General features: G+C 52.0%; 1 long non-coding RNA gene across 1 annotated transcript; it reads left to right on the top strand.

The window, feature by feature from the left end:
* The first annotated feature begins 10,193 nt into the window (after positions 1 to 10,193).
* LOC119712339 lies at positions 10,194 to 19,735 on the top strand. Its single transcript, XR_005259812.1, has 3 exons — positions 10,194 to 11,253; positions 12,295 to 12,359; positions 19,621 to 19,735. It is a non-coding gene; the product is annotated as an uncharacterized LOC119712339 (long non-coding RNA).
* The last annotated feature ends 2,067 nt before the right edge of the window (positions 19,736 to 21,802 follow it).

The raw sequence follows: 21,802 nt of genomic DNA, 5'->3' as shown, positions 1-21,802 counted from the left end.
TTTTTTTTCCAATCCGTTTTTTTTTCAATCCGTTTCTTTGGGAAATTTTTTTTAATCCGTTTCTTTTCAATAATTTTTTAATCAGTTTTTTTTTTTCAATCCATTTCTTTGGGATTTTTTTTTAAATCCGTTTCTTTTCAATCTTTTTTTTTTTTTTTTTTTAATCCGGTTTTTTTTCAATCCGTTTCTTTGGGATTTTTTTTAATGATTTCGCCCCGGTTTTTGTGGGGGTTTTTTTGTGTTGTCAGCCCGCAGCCCCCTAATGAAAACAAAAGCTGTTTGAGCGGCGGAGGCTCGGCGATGATGATTTATTTGTTCAGGGCGCAGATTAATTCCCTTTTCCCGAGCCCCGAAAGCGGCGCCGCTCATTAACGCTCCGCTGCCTCGCCGCTCTCCCGAGATCCTCCCGATTTCTCTTTTTTAATGGTTTTATTTGGGGTTTGGGGTGGGAATCGCTGCTCCTCGCGGGCGGTTCAGCGTTAACGAGGCGGGTTCGGCCCAGCTGTTCCGGGGTTCGGGGGTTTTTGGGGTACAAAGGGAGCTCGCGGCCTGGGAGATCATCAAGAAGACAAATGGCTCCTTTTGGCCGCCGCGGCTCCACGATTCATTCTCATTTTCTTTTTCGGGTAGGGAAAAAAATTAAAAAAAAATAAATAAAAAAGAAAAAAAAAAAAAAACAAAAACCCGGGAGAGGTTCTGGGTTAGGAGAGGAGGAAAAGAAAATGATTGTCCTCCAGGGAAAGGGTGGTGCGGCCGGGAGGAGTGGGGATAATCGGAATAAAAATGTGGGGAATGGGAATTGAGGGGTGAATGTATGGAGAGGGATGGGGGGAAGTGGAAATGGAGATCCGGAGGGGTGGGGATGGAAAATGCGGCTGGGAATGGGGGTGAATGGGAACGGGGGAAGCTGTAGGATGGGAATAGACAGCTAAAGCAGAAATAGAAATGAAATAAAATAAATAAAATAAAATAAAATAAAAAATAAAGATTAAAAATAAAGATAAAAATTAAAATAAATAAATAAAATTGAATAAAATAAATAAAAATAAAAATGAAAATAAAAATAAAAATAAAAATAAAAATAAAAATAAAAATAAAAATAAAAATAAAAATAAAATAAAAATAAGAATAAAAATAAAAATAAAAATAAAAATAAGAAGAAAAATAAGAATAAAAATAAAAATAAAAATAAAAATAAAATATTATTAATAATAATAATTTCAAGGTGTAAAGTAAAAGTGCGGGAATTTCAAGGTCGGTTCAATAGCCACGGAATCCTCCAAGAATCCCGATCAGTTCCCGAATTTCGTTCCCTGTTTCTCCCGAGACAAAGGCAGGGCTGGGCCCTTCCAAACCGCTCCTGTGCCTGCAGGAGCTCCCGTGGATATAAAACTGTCCCCCCAAAACCCCGCCGCCCCCGTTCGCTCCAAACCCCGCCGGGTGATTCTTTTATTGTATTTTTTCCCCTTTTAAAGCTTTAAAATAAAGAACATTCCCGCGGTCGCGTGGCGCGGGCTCAGCTCGCTGCGGTGTTCAAAATAAATCGGATTTCTGGCCGGCTTTGGGTTTGATTCTCGCGGTTTCAGAGGCGGAACTCGCGAGTTTCTTTCCTTTCCCTCTTTATTTGTGCCCGGGGCTGGTTTTGTCCCGGTCCCCGCAGGTTCGCTCCGTCCCCGGCGCGTTTTTATTCCCCCGCTCCTCCCTTTGATCCGCTCGCTCGGGAGGAGGGCGCGATTTTCCAGAGGGGGCTCCTCAGAAAGGCCAAAAATGGGTGTTTGAAACCCAAAAAAAAAGGGAAAAACCCTAAAAAAAGAGAGGCGAATGCTGGCAGGAATGCGGGGTCTGTGGGGGCAAATCAAAGCTGGGGGAGCGTGAATGGGATGGAAGGGGAGAAAAGAGGATTTCTATAGGACCCGAAAGTTCACAGGCATCGGGAGCGGACAGGAGGCAAGAAAAATGCGAGAATTATACAGAAAATCATTAATCACTCCTTTTCTTGAAATACTTATCCCCTTTCCCCCCATTGTTATTCAACAGCGAATCTGCGCGGACCGTCTGGCGGCAAAAATCACCCGGACTCCTCCAGGAAACCTTCGGGGCCGCTAATGAGAGTCGGGATTAATCGCGATACGAGCGGGGATACCGCTGATAATAAAAGCCGCGCCCCAAAGGTGAAAAAGTTCTCTTTTTCTGGGGGAGAAAAGGCAAATTTCCTGCACCCCACCCCCCCACACACTTCCCTCTCGGTTTGGAAGGAACCACCCCGAGCATGAGGGCGCTGGAAAAAGGATTTGGGAGCCAAGCAGGTAACGGGGCCGCTCTCTCGGCGTGGTTCGGGACGGGGATGCGCCAGAAAGCTGCGGGAAATTCGGAGGGAAAAAAGGAGTTTGGAAGGAATAGAGGCGGAGAGAGAAACCCCCCGCGAGTTCTCGTGTGGGGCTTTCCCTTGGCCTCGGTTTTGGGGCGGGTCTTGGAGGGGTTTGGGGTTTTTTTGGAGTTCAGGCTGGGTTTGGGGCTGGGCGTGGTTGGGTTTCCCGGCGCGCCGGCTGTGGGTGCGCCTTTGGGGCTCGAGGCTTAAAAGTCGTTTTTAACTCGGTTTTTTTCCTCGTCTTTTTCCCGAGTTGAATCTCCCACGGGATGGTTTGGGAGGGGTTGGTGGGGCGGCCTCTGGGTGTCCCGGGAAATGCGAACAGTCCCGGGTTAAACTGTCCCGGGAAAGGTGAACATTCCCGGGTTAAACTGTCCCGGGAAATGCGAACATTCCCGGGTTAAACTGTCCCGGGAAATGCGAACAGTCCCGGGTTAAACTGTCCCGGGAAATGCGAACATTCCCGGGTTAAACTGTCCCAGGAACTGGGAGCATTCCCGGGTTAAACTGTCCCAGGAAATGCGAATACTCCCGGGTTAAACTGTCCCGGGAAAGGTGAACATTCCCGGGTTAAACTGTCCCAGGAAATGCGAATACTCCCGGGTTAAACTGTCCCGGGAACTGGGAGCATTCCTGGTTTAGGCCTGTCCCAAGAACTCCAGATATTCCCGGTTTAAGCCTGTCCCAGGACCTGTGAACAGCCCGGCTTAGGCCTGGGCCAGGAGCATTCCCGGTTTAAACCATCCCAGGAACTGGGAACATTCCCAGTTTAAGCCTGTCCCAAGAATATTCCCGGTTTAAACCATCCCAGGAACATTCCCTGTTTGAGCCTGTCCCAGGAGCATTCCCGGTTTAAACCATTCCAGGAACATTCCCTGTTTAAATCACCTCGAACATTCCCGGTTTAAGCCTGTCCCAGGAGCATTCCCGGTTTAAACCATCCCAGGAACATTCCCGGTTTAAATCACGTCGAACATTCCCGGTTTAAGCCTGTCCCTGGAACATTCCCAGTTTAAGCCATGCCAGGACTGTGAACATTCCCAGTTTAAGCCATCCCAGGAGCAATCCCGGTTTAAATCACCCCAGGACTGTGAACATTCCCGGTTTAAGCCATCCCAGGACTGTGAACATTCCCGGTTTAAGCCATCCCAGGACTGTGAACATTCCCGGTTTAAGCCATCCCAGGACTGTGAACATTCCCGGTTTAAACCATCCCAGGACTGTGAACATTCCCGGTTTAAATCACCCCAGGACTGTGAACATTCCCGGTTTAAACCATCCCAGGACTGTGAACATTCCCGGTTTAAGCCATCCCGGGAGCAATCCCGGTTCCAGTCGCCCCGGGCCCGCGAGCAGCCCGCTCCAGGCCGTGCCGGGCCGGTTTAACCCGGGATTTTCGGCCGTCCCCGGGAGTTCCTGGGGCATCGGGAGCCGAGGGCGGCCGGGCCGGGCGGGGTCACGCAGAGTTCACTTTTCTGGCCCATTAGCCGGGTTTTACAGCCGGGAGTGACCTCGCAAACCCCTTGACCTGCCCCAGGCCGGACACCGAGCTCATCCCCCAGCCCGGCAGAGCCCGGCCTGGCCGGGCCTGAGAGGGAGCAAAAAAAACCCCGAAAAAAAATCCTGAAAGTTGATTTATTTCTGCTCTCTGGCCGTCCTGGGCCTAGCAGGGTTTCTCGTGTGGTTTTGTGGTGTAGAAATCGAGTTTTTGGTGGCTCGTGTGGAGTTGAGAGAGGGATTTTGGGTGGCGGGGGCGGGGCTGCCTCTACAGATTGAATTTTTTTTTGGGGGGGGGGGAAAACCCAAGGGCAAAGAGGAGCCGCGGGCTGGCCTGGCCTGATCCCTGCGCTGATTTCAGAAATTCCTTTGTTTGCGGAGCCCCTCTGCTCCCCTCCTCCTCCTCCTCCTCCTCCTCCTCCTCCTCCTCCTCCTCCTCCTCCTCCTCCTCCTCCTCCTCCTCCCGCTCCAGCGCGGGGATCCCCGGGACCCTCGGGGAGCCTCTCCTGGACCCCCCGGTCACCCCAAATCCCCCGGTGCCCACCCTGGAGCCCTTCGTCATCCCTGCCCAAAATGTGGGGGAAAAAAATCACCCAAAGATCCCCGGAGTGGAGGGGAAAATGCACCCAAAGGTGGCAAAACTGGAGGGAAAATCCTCCCAAAAATCCCCAAATTGGAGCGAGGCATCCCCTCAAAAATGCCAAAAATCCACCCAAAAATCCACCCAAAAATCCACCAAAAATCCCCAAATTGGAGCGAGGCATCCCCTCAAAAATGCCCCAAAAATCCACCCAAAAATCCCCAAAACCGAGGCAAAAAATCCCTCAAAGTTCCCCAAATTAGACAAAATAATCCCCCCAACGGTCCCCAAATTGGGGTGTAAATCCCCAAATTTGGGCCAAAATCCCCAAATTGGACCAAAAATCCACTCAAATATTCCCAAATTGGGCCAAAAATCCGCCTAAAGATTCCCAAATTGGGCCAAAAGTCCCCAAACTGGACCAAAAATCCACCCGAAGATCCCCAAATTGGGGCAAAAATCCACCCAAAGATCCCCAAATTGGGGCAAAAATCCACCCAAAGATCCTCAAATTGGGCAAAAATCCCCAAATCGGACCAAAAATGCCCCCAAATATCCCCAAACCGGGCCAAAACGTGAGGAAGCCGCGGAAGCCGAGCCCCGCGGGCTGTCGGGACGGGGGCAGGCGGTGAAAACCCCCAGAAATTCAATGTATTCCCCACCCGCCCCCTCCGCTCCGAGCCGCGGCCGCGGGGGGAGGCTGCGGGGGGCGCGGGGGACGCGGGGACAGCGGCGGGGAGGGGGTGGCGGTGTCCCGGGGTGGCTCCGCGTCCCTTGAAAGGCGCTCGGGAGTCCCTGACAGATTTATGAGGCGCAATAAGAGCGCCGCGGCCGCAGCTGTAAATCAAGGCGCGGGATAAACTCATTTTATCTTCACAAAGGCGACGCTTTGATCGCGGCACCTCCGAGGGCCCGGCCCCGCTTGATGGCTTCAGTTTAAAAAAAAAACCTAAACAAAACAACAACAAAAAAATGGCCAAACTGAAAATGAGGCTTTTTTCTGCTCTTTTTTTGGCATGAAACGACCCCAAAAAATGCCATTTCCGCGCTCCGTTTGCTGCGTGCCGCGGGTTTGTTGCCTTCTGTTGTTCTCTGCTCTTTATGCGCCCGGTTTGGGAGCAAAAACGGGGGAAAAAAAGGAAAAAAAAGGGAAAAAAGAGAAAAAAAGGGGGAAAAAAAAGGAAAAAAAAAGGGAAAAAATAGAGAAGTTTTTATGAAGCGAAAGTTGCGGCTTCGGAAGGGACCCGGAGTTCTCCTGGAGTCGCCTCCTCCCCCCCCGGAGTTCCCTCCCTGCTGGAGCCCCCCCAGCCCGGGAACTCTTCTTTAATCGGATTTTTTTTATCCCCCCCAGCCCCACACTCGAGAAAATCGCGGCAGAAATGATCAAGAGCTTTGGAAACCCGAGCGTTTCCCGGCCCCTTCGGCTTCCAGCCAGCCCCAAATCCGCTTTTTTGGGTTTAATTTTTTTTTGCTATTAATTCTCTATTTTCGCCTTTCATTTGAGATCCCGCAGGGATTTGGGAGCCGGGAATTTGGGGGTGCTCGGGGGGGGTTGGGGGCTGCTCCGGGCCCTGACCCCGAGCTTTTCCAGCTTCCCCAGGCTTTGGGCTCCGCTCGCTGCCGGTTTTGGGGGGTGCGCAGCGCCCGGCTCCTGCTCCGCGGCTGCTCCGCGGCTGCTCCGCGGCCTGCGGCAGCGCCGCCTCTGTCGCTGTCCCTCTCTGCGCCTCTCTGTCCCTTTTCCCTTTATTTCCCAGGATCCTCGCGCTCTCCTCGGGCTCCGCGTCTGATTTTTGTCCCCTCTTTTCGCCCCCTCCTCCCTCGCGAACGCGATGAACGCGGCCGAGGCAGAGCGGCACGGCCCGGGAGCCGGGGAGGCGGAGAGGCTCCGGAAATAGAAAGGAAATAAGAGAAATAAGGGAAATAAGAGAAATAAGAGAAATAATAGGAATAATAGGAATAATAGGAATAATAGGAATAATAGGAATAATAGAAATAGAAATAATATAAATAATAGAAATTATAGAAATAAGAGACATAAGAGAAATAAGAGAAATAATGGAAATAGGAATAATAGGAATAATAGGAATAATAGGAATAATAGGAATAATAGGAATAATAGGAATAATAGAAACAATAGAAATAGAAATAGAAATAGAAATAGAAATAGAAATAGAAATAGAAATAGAAATAGAAACAGAAACAGAAACAGAAACAGAAATATTCTCAGCTGCTTGGGGCTCTGGGACTGCTGTGCATTTTGTGATCTCGGCGTGCGCAGTGGGGAAAAAAAAACCTGAAATGGGGGAAAATGGGGGAAAATGGGGATTTGCTCTGCCTGAGCCGGGTCCAACAAAGCCAAGTTCCAGGAAGGGTTCGGGGAAGGGCTTGGGTGCTCTCGGGGTGGGGGAAAAGCCCCAAAATCGCGGCGTGTGACGGAGATTCGGGCTCCCCTCGCCGCGCTGGGATGGAAAGTTCTTTTTTTTTCAAAACCCCGTTCCGGTGGAAGGTCAGAGCCGTCCTGCGAGCGCCGAGCCAGAGACCCCCTTCCCCCTTCCCCATCACGTGGCTCATTAAATAATTAATGCCGGGGCTGCGGAATAGATATGTATTCGCCAGGAAAATCGCAGCCGCGGTCTCCCCGAGCCTGACGTGAAACCCGAGTGTCCTTTCAAAAACAGCGAGCCGGAGGGGGAGAAAAAAAAATAATAATAACAGGGGAGAGGGAAGAGCGAGGGGCAGAGGGGGAGAGAGGAGGAGAGAGGGAGAGGAGCCGGCAATAAAACAGTTCTGGGCAGCGCCGAGGCACGCCGAGGGCCGGAGCAGTGTAAGTAGCAGGGGCTTGCCGAGCGCGGCCGCGCGTCCATGGAAATTTATTGTTTGTTATTAATGTTATTGTCGCCCAACGTGACAAATCGCCGGCCCCGTTCCCCCGCCGCCGCTCTCCGCGCGGTTCCACGCGCCGAGGCTTTTCATTGAGATTTTTTTTTTTTTTTTTTAGGGAGATTTTTCTCTCCCTCTCCTCTTTTTTTTTTTTTTTTTTTTTAATTTTTTTTTCCCCCCTTCTTCCCCCCCTTTTGTTGATTTATGACAATAAACATGTCAGCGGCGGCGCGGCTGCCATTGTGCGCGTTCGGCGGGGAGAGCCGCCTTGTTTATGGCCGCGGCCGAGATAAATCATTCCCGGGGCCAAAATGATGTGCGAGCGCTGGTATTTGCGAGCGAGGATCTCTCCCCTCGCCCCGCTCCCCGGAGCTGATGATTTCAGGCGGTTCACGGCCATAGATCAGCCGCTAATATGAAAGCTCGGGAGCCGGGGGTCTTAAATTACGGCATCTGTGATTACCAATTAAAGAGAGATTTGTATAAATTTGGGGCAAGCGGGAACGCCTCGCCGGCGTGGAAACCTCGGGAAAGAGCACGACCTTAATATCCAAAATTACAGCGGCCCTTTATCACCCCGAACCCATCCGCTCCCCTCTGCCCCCTCCCCGGCCCTCCCGCGCCGCGATTGCAGCCCGGAATATTGAATTTCCCGATTGAGAAATGGGAATTAAATGAAATCATTTTATTTTTTAAAGCATTAAATATATATTTTTTTTTAAAGCATCGCAAGCGGGGCTGCGAGGGGGCTCTGCCTGAGCCCGGAACAATGGGAAACAACTCGGGGCGCTGCCGAGTGACCCCAACAGGGGCGGCTTGTCCCCAGAACCCGGCGGCGAGGGCAGGCGGCGCCGTGCGGGGCGTTCCCGGAGCTTTCCCGGGGTTTTTACGGGATTTTTTTGGGCTGGAGCCGGACGCGGAGGGGTTGAGGATGTGCGGGATCAAAGCCGGACAAAGCGCCCCGAGGGTCGCGCTTCCCTCCAGGGCTTCACCTCGGGAGAAGCCCCAAAAATGGGTTTAAAAGCAGCGGAATTCGGAGAGGGGAAAAGTCCCAAAAATGGGTTTAGAAGCAGCGGAATTCGGAGAGGGGAAAAGTCCCAAAAATGGGTTTAGAAGCAGCGGAATTCGGAGAGGGGAAAAGTCCCAAAAATGGGCTTAAAAGCAGCGGAATTCGGAGAGGGGAAAAGTCCCAAAAATGGGTTTAGAAGCAGCGGAATGCGGCCGGGAGCCGCTCCCGGCTGTCGAACCCCGCGGGGAGAGCTCTGTCCGGGGCTGGGGGGTCCGGGGCCGGCCGAGGCTTTGGGGACGCTGTTTGTGTCCCCAAAAGGGGCAGCGCATCCCCCGCGCATCCCCCGCGCATCCTGCGCGCAGAGCGGGCTGAGGAGGCAGCGCCGCCCTCCCCTCCCGAGCCGGGGGTGTTGAAAGGAGAGCCGGAAATGGGAGCGCTGGGTTTTTATGTTTTCGGGCGGTTTCTTTTTTTTTTAATATTTTACAAGCTCCGACATGCGAGGAGTCAATAAAACTGCCAGCGGGAGCGCGGGGGAAGTGTTGGATGCGGACTCGGGGGTGGGAATCGGGGGCTTTGCTCCCCCCGCCCCAGCCCTGCTCGGTGTGGGACCCCGGGAAGCTCCGGGACGGGACGAGAGGAGCGCAGCCGCTGCCAGGGAACCCTCGGGGACAGCGGGACGGTGCCCGAGCCGCGATCTCGGCATCGCTCTCTGCCACAGCCCCGCTCTCGCGGCGGCTCCCGGCTCTCAGCGGCTGCAGACCCCCTCCCCACTCCCCCTCCCCTTTATTTTATTCCCTAGCGCTTTATTTAAAAGTGTTGCATTTAAAAAAAAAATAATAGTTGGGTTTTTTGGGGTTTTTTTTTGGGTTTGGGACTGTGAGGGTGAGGAACGGGCCCTGGCAGGGGGAGCCAGCCCGGAGCCCCCCGCCTTTGTGCCTCGGTAACCGGGGGGCACGGGGGGTGCGGGGGGTGCGGGGCCGCTGTGACCGAGCCCCCCCCGTGGGGACCCTTCCCGAGGGGACCCCGGACACAGCACGGGGCTCGGGACCCCGACGTGACCCCAGCCCCACCCCCAGCCCCTGCTTTGGGGGTTCAGAGCCTGGAGGGGAACCCCGGGACCCCCAGAGCCGGGGGGACCCCCGGAGCCGGGTCAGGAACCCGAAAATCGGGGGAAGGTCTGGAGACCTGCAGAGACCCCAGAGCCGGGAGGGACCCCAGACCCAGAACCGGGAGGGGACCCCAGACCCAGAGCCGGGAGGGGACCCCAGACCCAGAGCCGGGAGGGGACCCCAGACCCAGAGCCGGGAGGGGACCCCAGACCCAGAGCCGGGAGAGGACCCCAGACCCAGAGCTGGGAGGGGACCCCAGACCCAGAGACAGGAAGGGACCCCAGACCTGAAATGTGACCCAGAGCTGAGAGGGGACCCCAGACCCTGGAGGGGACCCCAGACCCAGAGACAGGAACGGGCCCCAGACCCCGAAGCGGGAGGGGACCCCAGCCCCAGGGTGGCAGAGCCCCCTCCCCCCGTCCTGCTCCTTCGGGACAGGTCCGGGCCCGGGTGGGGCTGGGGTGACACAAAAGCCCCCCAGAAGAGTTTTTGGGGTTTTTTTGGCAGAACCTCGCTCCCCCCGCAGCGCCTGGCTGCTCCTCAGCCCCTCGGGGCTCTGCCTCCCTCCTTCCTTCCCACCGGCTCCGAAATCCCGAATTTTCCGCGCTGGTGCCGCCAGGACAGGGCTGGTTTTGGGTCGGGGGGGTCCGGACCGGCGGCTCCGGCCTCTCCCCCCTCCCGACCCCTCTCAGCATCTCCCCGACACCCCCCGCGACCCCCCAAACCCCCCCAAACCCCCTCCCTGGCAATTTTTCCCTTTATTAACTCACTGAAACCGCCTTTTCCCCGGCAGCGGCCGCGCACGGCCGATAAAACTCTGGGGAGGCGGCGGGGGGGGATAATTGGCTATTTCGAGCGGCTCGAGCGAGCGGAATTTCATTGATTTCGGGGCCATCAGCCCTTTCTCCTCGCCTGTCATCTCCGCGGAAGGTCCTGCTCCATCAGCCCCGCCGGCAGCTCCCTCCCCTCGGCCCCGGGGGCCGATCCTTCCCGGAGAGGAAGCGATTAACGCCGCAAACGCGACTCAACAGCACCTTAATTCGGAATTTATTGCGGCCGGCAGGGGAGACTTATTTCACATCAAAGCCTCGCGGAGGCGAGGGGAGAGGAGGAGGGAAAAAAAACAACAAAAAAAAAAAAAAACCCCAAAAAAAAATCCCCAAACGGCGGGAGTTGGAGGTTTAGGAGGAGCCGCTCCCCGGCTCGCGATGTGTTTCATGTGGGTTTGGGAGTCTGATGAGCTCGGAGCCCCTCGGCATCGCCCCGGGCCGCTTCGGTGTTTCATTTTGGAATCCCGAGGCCAACACGAGCCCAGACAAAAGGGAAGAGCCGGGGCGAGCTTCGGGAGCGCCGAGGGTTCGCGCTTTGAAGTTTTCTCCTCTTCTTTTTTCTTCTTTTTGTTTTTTTGGCCGTGCGGGGAGGAGGCAAAGGGGGGGACACGAAAGGAATAAAAGGCAACAAGGGCGTTCCGACACTTCCCTGCTCGCAGCCATCCCGAGATGAAAAGCCAGGCTATAAATCAGAGCCGAGGGTGGCGATTTGATGATTTATTTTTTTTTTCCCCTTTTCCTTCTTTGTTGGTTTTTTTTTTTTTTTTTTTTGGCGTCGAGATGAGGGGAGGGGTTACGGAGAAATCCCCGCTCGCGGCTCCTTTCGGGGGCGAAATCCAGCGGGGCTTTTCCCGCCCGGAGCTCGGGGGAGCAGCCCGGGAGCCTTCGGGGACTCCGCCGGCCATGGGAACCGAGCCGCCGCCCGCGGGCCGGGGGCGCAGGGGCCGGGCCCCCCTCGCAGCCCCTCTCCCCATCTCCCGGTGGGTTTGGGGCGCCGCTTTTAGGATGGGGAGCTTCACCCCCCTTTCCCCCCCCCAGTTCCCGGCGGGGCCCCCCTCGCAGCCCCTCTCCCCATCACCCGGTGGGTTTGGGGCGCCGCTTTTAGGATGGGGAGCTTCCCCCCCCTTCCCCCCCTCCCCCAGTTCCCGGCGGGTTTTGGGGAGCGGGATCCGCGCCCCGCTCCCGAATTCCCTCTGGAAGCGGAGCCCTCCCCTCCCTGGTGCCCAAAAACCCCCGGAAAAGGGGGGATGGAGGGGCGGGGGGCTGAGAGAGCCCCCAAAACCCGGCGGGGTTTGCAGAACTTGGGCTCCCCCCTCCCTCCCCCGCTCGCGGCCGCTCTCCCTTCCCTCCCTCGCTCTCTTTGGGGTTTTTTTTTCCCTTTTCCCTTTTCCCGGCCCATCTGGAATCCATTCCCAGCTGAAGGCTGCCCAACTCCCGCTGCCAACAGAACCCGTTTGGTTCCCGTCCCCGCGGCTCCCGGTGTCCCTCGCTGTCCCCCGCTCCTGTCCCCGCGGCTCCCGGTGTCCCTCGCTGTCCCACCCCCCTGTCCCCGCGGCTCCCGGTGTCCCTCGCTGTCCCATCCTCCGTCCCCGCGGCTCCCGGTGTCCCTCGCTGTCCCCCGCTCCTGTCCCCGCGGCTCCCGGTGTCCCTCGCTGTCCCACCCTCCCGCAACTTTCGAAGTCCCCATAACGAGGAACAGCTTTCCGGGGCAGGGTTTTTTGGTTTTTTTTGCGAGTTTTTCCCTTTTTTTTTGGTTTTTCCCCGAGCAGAACGAGCGCTCTCCCCCCCATCCTCATCCTTGCCGCAAGTTCAGCTTTTTTTGGGTTTTTTTTTCTAATTTTTAATTTTTTTTCTCCGCCTCCAAACCGTTCCGTTCCAACCGAACGAGCCAAAAAAAAACCCACAAAAATTTAAAAAAATATTCAAAACATCTTTGAGGGGAAAAAAAAAACAAACCCCAACGCGACCGCGATGCAGCGGGGGTGAAATAAATGAGATTCTTCTCAATTTTCCTGCTCCAGAGGGGAATCCTCCGCACCCCGAGGCGGCGTCTCCTCCTTCTCCTCGGAGCTCTGGAGTCTCGCAGGTAAGGAGTTCAAACAAAAATAAATAAATTAAAGAAATAAACGCTGCCAGGGCCGCGAGCCGTAATTAATTAATTGCTCCGAACGCTGTGACAAGGCTTCAGCGGGAGCCTCAAATTGAGACTGATGCCTCCGAGGAGGAGCAAAAAAAGGCTCCAGGAGCGGCTCCAGCTCCTTTCCAAACGTTTTTTTCCCCCGAAAATCTTCTTTTGTGATTGTTTTTTCTCCCAGGGACGCGTTTGTTAAAGATTTCGCACCTTCTGTGCGGTTTGAAAAGGAAAAAAATCCCCAAAAAATAAAAAAAACCACCTTGGGGAAAGCGGCTGGGAACGCTCGGCCCGGTGATTTATGGCCCCAGAGAGGGGTTTTGTGTTTACTCGGAGCAAACGCAATTAGCAGAAAAAAGAAAAAAAAACGGGGTGAAAAAAGGGGGGAAAAATATGAAAAAAAAGAGGAAAAAATTAGGAAAAAAAAAAAAAGAGAAAAAAATAGGAAAAAAGGGAGAAAAAAATAGAAAAAAAAAGAGAAAAAAATAGGGAAAAAAGGAGAAAAAATAGGAAAAAAAGAGAAAAATAGAAAAAAGAGAAAAAGTAGAAAAAAGGGAGAAAAACTAGGAAAAAGGGAGAAAAAATAGGAAAAAAAGGAGAAAAGATAGAAAAAAGGGGAAAAGGAAAAAAGGAGGAAAAAAAAAGGAAAAAAGGAGAAAAAATAGAAAAAAGGGGGAAAAAAGGAAAAAAAGGAGAAAAAATAGGAAAAAAGGAGGAAAAAATAGGAAAAAAAAGGAGAAAAAAACTAGGAAAAAAGGGAGTTTTCCCAAGCTGGAGCGCCTCGTGCTCGGCCAGATGTGCCCCGCGAACATCTGGACGCTCCCGCTGCTCCTCCTTCTCCAGCTCGGAGCTTTTGGCTCCTGGAAATTCGGGTTTTTTGGGCTCGGGTTTGGGAACTGTTTGGGCCGGGGCGGTTTTAGGGAGGAAGGGGAAGCCCGGCGGGGCAGGGCCGGGAGCGCCGCGGGTTTCATTTCCCGGCCGTTCCTGCCCCAAAATTCCCAGGGGAAAAAAAAAAAAAAATCCCCGTCCCTCCCCTCCCCCCCCATGCGAGATTTCAACAGAAAATCCTCTGAACCGAGGGGAAAAGGAATAAAACCCCGAAAATGGGATGAGAGCGGGGCTGGGGGCATGTCAGGGATTTGTGCTCTCTCCCTCGGCCCCAGCAATTCCTCAGCCCTCGGACAAGCTTCGGGCCCCTCCTGCTCCTCTTCCCTTTTCATTCTTTGTTTTTATTGCTTTTATTAGGATTTTATTATGGTTTTCATTATTTTCTGAAAAGCGCTTCTCCAGCTCCGGGCTTGTCCCCATTCTCCCCCAGCCAAACTGGAATTGTTTACTATTAATTTATTGATTTATTCATTATTTTGAACCCCAACCCGTTCTCCCCCAGCCCAACTTGACTTTTTTACTATAAACTTATTGAATTTATTCATTATTTTGATGCCGAACCCATTCTCTCCCAGCCAAGCTTGAATTGTTTACTATTAATTTATTGAATTAATTCATTATTTTGAACCCCAACCCATTCTCCTCCAGCCAAACTTGACTTTCTGAGTATTAATTTATTGAATTTATTTCTTATTTTGAACCCCAACCCATTCTCCCCCAGCCCAAACTTGACTTTGTGACTATTAATTAATTAATCAATTAATTATTTTGAACCCCAACCCATTCTTCCCCAGCCCAAACTTGACTTTGTGACTATTAATTAATTAATAAATTAATTATTTTGAACCCCAACCCATTCTCCCCCGGCCCAACGTGACTTTTTGACTATTAATCCATTGATTGATTCTCGATGGAATCGATCTGCCCAGAAATCACCAATCCGCTCTGCAATAAATTGATTTTAACGGGCATTTCTGCTCTTCCCGGGCGGATTTTGGGACGGGGCAATTCCCGGGAATCCCCTGGATTCCTTTCCCCCCTTCCGGAGCTGCCGCTTCTCCCTCCCTCCCTCCCAAAATCCGAATTTCCTCCCAGAATCCGAATTTCCTCCCAAAATCCGAATTTCGGGGGCGACGGGGCCGCTCGGAGCAGCTCAGGGGATTATTTTCGGGGGGTTGAGCACGGGAAAATCCGATTCTTTGGGATTTTGCGTTCCCGGGGGGGCTCAGCCCCGCCGGGAATTTCGGCAGCGGTGGGATTTCATCCCCCAGTTAAAAATTACCCGCGGGCCCTTTCAGGTGCTGACCAGGGTGCCCAGAACAACAACAAAAAAGCGGATTTTAACCCCAAAACCGGCCCGCCGCGGGAGCTTTTGGGGTGTTTTTGGGGTGGAGAAATCCTGGAGGCGAAACCGGCCCAGAGTGGGGAAAAAAATGGGATTTCTGGCGCGGCTTTTCCCTCGGCCGCGGGTTTTGGAAGGTTTTTGAGGTGGGAAGGGAGCTCAGCTCCTCCCTCGCTCCGGGCGGGACCCAGGCGGGAATTCCTGAAAAAAAAAAGGAGAATAAAATTCACCGAAATTCCTCCTTTTCCTCACAAAAACCCGGAGGGGAAAAGCTTTGAATCTTCAGTTTTCCTTTTTTTCCCCCTGTTTTTTATTTATTTATTTATTTATATTTATTTTCTTTTTTTTTCCTGCTGTTTTTTTATCTTTTGGGGAAGGGTGGGGGTGAAAAAATAGAAAAAAAACCGGGAAAAAACCCCGGGAATCGCCTCCTCCGTGCCGGGGCCACCCCCAGGATTTGGGAGGCAGGAAAAAATAAAATCTCGAATTTTTCTTTTTTCCCTGATCCCAATTCCCGTTCCCACCCTGGATTTGGCGCTGCCCCTCCCCCCGTTTGTGTCTGAGAGGAAAAAAAAAAAGGAAAAAAATGAAAATTAGAAAGGAAAATAATGAAAAAAAAATCAGAAAGGGAAGGAAAAAAAGCCGGGATGGAGCCGGGGCTCGGCTCGGGGAATTCCGGGGATTCCGGGGATTCTGGGGATTCCCAATTCTGCCGAAAATGGGGGAAAACAACCCAAAAAAAAGGCGAAGTTTGACGTGGTTGGGTCACGTGGGCGCAGGATCCCAGCGCTGATTCCGGGAAAGGGGAGGGAAGGGGGGGATTCCCCTCCCTGCCCCCGCTCGGCCCCCCCAGACCCCCAGAAACCTTCCCCGCGCCCCGCTGAGCCACGAGGCGACATTTGGGGGTCACAAAGTCCCGGGGGTCCCAAAAAAATCCCGGGCCCCCTAAAATATTCTGGGATTTTTGGGTGTCCCAAAATCCTGGGGTCCCCCCCCCCAAAATAATCCTGGGGGTCCCATAAAAAATCCTGAGCTCCCTAAAATATTCTGGGATTTTTGGGTGTCCCAAAATCCTGGGGGCCCCAAAAAATCCAGGGGCCACCAAACAAATCCTGGGGCTCCCCAAAAGACCTTGAGGCTCCCAAAAAATCCTGAGGCTCCCCCAGAAAAACTCCTGGGGCCCCTAAAAACCCTGGTGGTCCCCAAAAGATCACGGGGCTCCCAAAAAATCCTGGCGCCCCCAAAATTCTGACCCCTCCCCCAGTAAATTCCTGGGATTTTCGGGTGTCTCAAAGCCCTGGGGATCCCCAAAAATTCTGGGATTTCTGGGTTCCCATGTGGCCCCATTGTTTTTTTGGTTTTATTTTGATTTTTGTGCCCGGTTTTTTTTTTGGGTTTATTTTGATTTTTGTGCCCGTTTTTTTTGGGTTTATTTTGATTTTTAGGGCGGGTTTTTTTTTTGGGTTTATTTTGATTTTTGTGCCCGGTTTTTTTTGGGTTTATTTAGATTTTTAGGGCGTTTTTCCTCGGTTTTATTTTCGGGCGGCAGCTCCCGCGCTCTCCCGGGTTGATCATTAACTGCTGAGTTATTGCCGCTCCCAGCAAAGGTCAGGGCGAGGAAAAAACTCCGATCAGTCACGAAAAACAACCGAAAAAATCCCATTTCTCCTCCTGCCCGGCTTCTGTTCGGGGTTTCGCGAGGTCCCGGAGCCTTCGCCGCTGCCCCCTCCTCCTCCTCGCTGCTCGCCAGTTGGAAAAAACCCAAATTCTTCCTTTTTGCCAAAAAAAATTGAGATGGGGCGAGCCCCGCCCGGGGCTGCGGGAGGAGCGGGGGCGGCGCCGCCCCCGGAGAAGAATTGAGAGAGAAAAAAAAGCCAAAAAAACCCCAAAAAAACCCCAAAACCCCAACCCCCCCCCAAAACCCCAAAAAACCCCAAAACCCCAAAAAACCCCAAAAACTCCCAAAAATATCAAAAAACCAAAAAACAAAAAAAACCCCCAAACCCTCAAAAAACCCCAAAATCCCCAAAGCACCCAAAAATATAAAAAAAACCCCAAAAAACAAAAAAAAAACCCCAAACCCTCAAAAAACCCCAAAAAACCTCCAAAAAAGCCCCCAAAACCCCCAAAAAAGCCCAACCCCCCAAAAAACCCCCCAAAACCCCCCAAAACCCCCCAACCCCTCCCCAAAAATCTCCCCAAAAACCCCCCCAAAAAAACCCCCAAAACCCCAAATGAAAGGAAGAAGGCGGGGAGGGGCGGGGAAGGCTCGCTCCGCGCTGCGCTGCGAGGGAATGAATTCGAACCCAGGGAAAACAAAGCGAGCCAGGAGGAAAACAAAGCGCGACCAGCGGCCCCGGCGCGCCTTGGCCCGGCTCCGCCGCTCCGCTCCTTCCTGCAGCCCTCCCTCCGCTCCCAACACTCGCGGGTTTCTCTTTCTGTTCCTCTTTCCTCCATCCCTCCGCTCCGCTCCTTTCTGCAGCCCTCCCTCCCCGCTCCTCTCCTCTCCTCTCCTCCCCGCTCCTCTCCTCTCCTCTCCTCTCCTCTCCTCTCCTCTCCTCTCCTCTCCTCTCCTCTCCTCTCCTCTCCTCTCCTCTCCTCTCCTCTCCTCTCCTCTCCCAACACTCGCGGGTTTCTCTCTCGTTCCTCTTTTCTCCGTCCCCGCCGCTTGTCCCAGGAGCTCGGGAACAGCCAAGGCAGAAATCTGCCTTTTTTCCCCTTTTATTTTGATTTCTTTCCCCTTTTATTTTGATTTTCCCCTTTTATTTTCATTTTCCCCTTTTATTTTCATCTCCCCTTTTATTTTCATTTTTTCCCTTTCGATTTTCCCCTTTTATTTTGACTTTTCCCCCTTTCATTTTGACTTTTCCCTTTTATTTTGATTTGTCCCCCTTCAATTTGAGTTTTGCCTTTTAGTTTGATTTTCCCCCTTTATTTTCATTTTTTCCCTTTTGATTTTCCCCTTTTATTTTGATTTCCCCCCTTTATTTTGATTTCCCCCCTTTATTTTGATTTTCCCCCCATTTATTTTGACTTTTCCCTTTTATTTTGATTTTTCCCCCTTTCATTTTGACTTTTCCCCCTTTTATTTTGACTTTTCCCCCTTTATTTTCATTTTTTCCCCCTTTTCAAACCCCCGAGGGCCCCGAGCAGCCCCGGCTGAGTTGGAAGCAGAAAATCGCCAGGGCGGCGCTTTAAAAGCTCGTGTAATAATGACTAATAATAATAATAATAATAATAATAATAATAATAATAATAATAATAAAGAACCCAGCCCGGGATGGCGTCACAAACGTCCCCATTTTTATTTCAGATCAATAACACCAACCCGGGCTCATTAAATCCACCCGACGTTCCCCAAAAATGAAAATATTTTAAATTCGATTGTTCTTTTTTTGAATTATTTTCATTTTTTGCCTCCTCCCCGCTCCGGGGGCGGCTCCGAGCCGAGGCCGCGGTGACAAATCCCGGCCTGGCTTTCGAAACGGCTTCGTTTGAGAAGGTTTCGGGGCTGGAGCGCCTTCATTTGGGGGAATTTGGGGAATTTTGGGGGAATTTTGAGGAATTTTGGGGAATTTTGGGGAATTTTGAGGAATTTTGGGGAATTCGGGGAAATTTTGGGGAAATTTTGAGGAATTTTGGGAAATTTTGAGGAATTTTGGGAAATTTGGGGAAATTTTGTGGAATTTTGAGGAATTTGGGGGAAATTGGGGGAATTTTGGGAATTTTGGAGGATTTTGAGGAATTTGGGGGAATTTTGGGGAATTTGGGGAAATTTTGAGGAATTTTGGGAAATTTGGGGAAATTTTGTGGAATTTTGGGGAATTTGGGGAAATTTTGAGGAATTTTGGGAAATTTGGGGAAATTTTGTGGAATTTTGAGGAATTTGGGGAAATTTTGAGGAATTTTGGGAAATTTGGGGAAATTTTGTGGAATTTTGGGGAATTTGGGGAAATTTTGAGGAATTTTGGGAAATTTGGGGAAATTTTGTGGAATTTTGAGGAATTTGGGGGAAATTGGGGGAATTTTGGGGATTTTGGGGAATTTTGAGGAATTTGGGGGAATTTTGGGGAAATTTTGAGGAATTTTGGGGAAATTTTGGGAAATTTTGGGGAATTTGGGGAAATTTTGAGGAATTTTGGGAAATTTGGGGAAATTTTGTGGAATTTTGAGGAATTTGGGGGAATTTGGGGGAATTTTGAGGAATTTTGAGGAATTTTGGGGGAATTTGGGGAATTCTGGGATCAAGCCGCCGCCGTGCGGGGTCGTGTCCTGGCGTCCCACCGAAGCCCTCCCTCCTCCCCCTCCTGGCGCATTCGGGAACCGGGAAATCTGAAAACGAATCCCGTTGTGAACCCCCAGGCTCCCCCGGGGCCCCGCGCTCCCCTCGCGCTCATTGCTAATTAACCGCAGCCAATTAATCCCGGCCATGAGCGCCAGGCCGAGCCCAACCCTCGGAGGCCTCGGTTCAGGCCCCGGCCCAAAGGGACCCCAAACCCGGGCCTTTGGGGGTCCCCGGGGTCCCCCGCTGTCCCCCGCTGTCCCCCGGTGTCCCTGATGTCCCCGCTGGTCCCCAGTGTCCCCCAAGGTCCCCCGTTGTCCCCTGGTGGTCTCCTGATGTTCCCCACTATCCCCGGATGTCCCCAATGTCCCCGATGTCCCCCAGTGTCCCCTTGATGTCCCCCCATGTCCTCAATGTCCCCTGGTGTCCCCCAGTGTCCCCCGGTGTCCCCTGGCCAGGGGGTTCCAGGGAGCAGAAGGAAACCCTGGGCAAGGAAAGGGAACTTCAGCTCCTCGTGTCCCCACTCTGTCCCTGCTGTCCCTGCTGTCCCCACTCTGTCCCTGCTCTCCCCCCTCTGTCCCTCGTGTCCCCACGCTGTCCCTGCTGTGCCCCCTCTGTCCCTGCTGTGCCCATGTCCCCCCACTGAGGGTCCCCTCCCCGTCCCTGCGGTGTCCCCCCTTTCACTCTGGTGTTCTCTCCCCCAGCCCCGCTCCTCTCCCCGGATCGGCCTCAGCTCGGCCGCAGCAGCCCCCGGGGACCCGGTGAGTTCCACTCGGCGCCGCGTCCGTCTGTCCCTCCGCACCACCCCACGGCCTCTTCTATTATTCCATTTATTTTATTTTATTTTATTTTATTTTATTTTATTTTATTTTATGTATTATTTTATTTTATTTTATTTTATTTTAAGTATTATTTTATATTTTATTTTATTTTATTTTATTTTATTTTATTTTATGTATTATTTTATGTATTATTTTATGTATTATTTTATTTTATTTTATTTTATTTTATTTTATGTATTATTTTATATTATTTTATTTTATTCTATTTTCACTATTATCACCATTATTCTCACTAGTATTACTATCATTATTACCATTATTACTGCTGCCACTACTGTCACTACTACTCCACCATTATTCTTATTATCATCATTATTATTCATATTGTCATTACTCCTATTATTCACAGCCTTCTTTGTATTATTTATTATTATTATTATTATTATTATTATTATTATTATTATTATTATTATTACTATTATTATTATTTCTGACCCCTCCCAGCCCGCCCTGATCCAGCCGCGATGTTTTCCTTTCTTGGCTCTCGCTGATTTACATTGCGCTGCCTGGGAGGGAAACCCCGTATCGCGACATTGGCCGGGGAGGGAAAACTCATATCGCGACATTGGGAGGGAAAGCCCGTATCGCGACATCGGCCGGGGAGGGAAACCCCGTATCGTGACACTGGGAGGGAAACCCCAGATCGTGACATTGGGAGGGAAACCCCAGATCGCGACATTGGCCTTGGAAAGGAAAGCCCAAATCGCGACATTGGCCTTGGGAGGGAAACCCCGTATCGCGACATTGGCCTTGGAGGGAAACTCCAAATCGCGACATTGGGAGGGAAAGCCCAGCCCAAATCGTGACATTGGCCTGGGAGGGAAACTCCAAATCGCGACATTGGGAGGGAAAGCCCAAATCGCGACATTGGCCTGGGAGGGAAACCCCATATCGTGACATTGGCTTGGGAGGGAAACCCCGTATCGTGACATTTGCTTGGGAGGGAAAGCCCGTATCGCGACATTGGCCTTGGAGGGAAACCTCAAATCGTGACATTTTCCTTGGAAGGGAAAGCCCAAATCGCGACATTGGCCTTTGAAGGAAGGGAAACCCTTTATCACGACATAGGCCTTGGGAGGGAAAGCCCGTATCGCGACGTTTGCCTTGGGAGGGAAAACCCCATGTCGCGACATTTGCCTTGGAAGGAAGGGAAGCCCCATGTCGCGACATTCGGAGCTGATTGGGAGCAGCAGAAGGCTCGGGTGCAGCAGCAGCGGCCGCGCCCGGAGCGGCTCCAGCCCCGGGGCTGTCGCGACAGAGGGGTTCAAACGCGGGTTTCTCACCCTGCGGAGCAGCGGCTCCAGCCCCGGCGCTGTCGCGACAGAGGGGTTCAAACGCGGGTTTCTCACCCTGCGGAGGAGCCGCTCCAGCCCCGGCGCTGTCGCGACAGAGGGGTTCAAACGCGGGTTTCTCACCCTGCGGAGCAGCGGCTCCAGCCCCGGCGCTGTCGCGACAGAGGGGTTCAAACGCGGGTTTCTCACCGTCCTGGCTCTCCAGGAGCTGCAGGAAATCAGCAACGCGGCAATCCGGGATTCGGCTCCGCAGAAGTTTTTAAGCAGCCGCGCTCGCTTTTCCTCTTGTTCCCCTTCTCCCTCTTTTTTTCCTCCTTTTCTCTTCTTTTTTTTCGTCTTGTTCCCCTTTTTCCTCTTTTTTTCCTCTTTTTCCCTTTTCCCCTCCATTTCTTCCTCCTTTTTTTCCCTCTTTCCCCCTCCATTTTCCCCCTTTCCCCCTCTTTTTTTCCTCATTTTCTCCTCATTTCCCCCCCTTTTCCTCTTTTTTCCTCTTTTTTTTTCTTATTTTTCCTCTTTTTTCTCAAATTTTCCCTCTTTTTCCCCTCTTTTCCCTTTTCCCTCCATTTTTTCCTCTTTTTTCCCCTTTTCCCCTCCATTTTTCCTCTTTTTTTTCATTTCCCCTCCATTTTTCCTCTTTTTTCCCCTTTTCCGCTCCATTTTCCCTCTTTTTTCCTCTTTTTCCCTATTTTCCCCTCTTTTCCCTCTTTTTCCCCTTTTCCCGGTTCCCTCTCCCCTCGCGGGCGGAGCAGCTC

The sequence above is a fragment of the Motacilla alba genome, chromosome 27 (assembly GCF_015832195.1).
Source record: "Motacilla alba alba isolate MOTALB_02 chromosome 27, Motacilla_alba_V1.0_pri, whole genome shotgun sequence".
Lineage (NCBI taxonomy): Eukaryota > Metazoa > Chordata > Aves > Passeriformes > Motacillidae > Motacilla > Motacilla alba.
The sequence above is the reverse complement of the archived record's forward strand: the minus strand, read 5'-3'. Positions and strand labels throughout refer to the sequence as shown.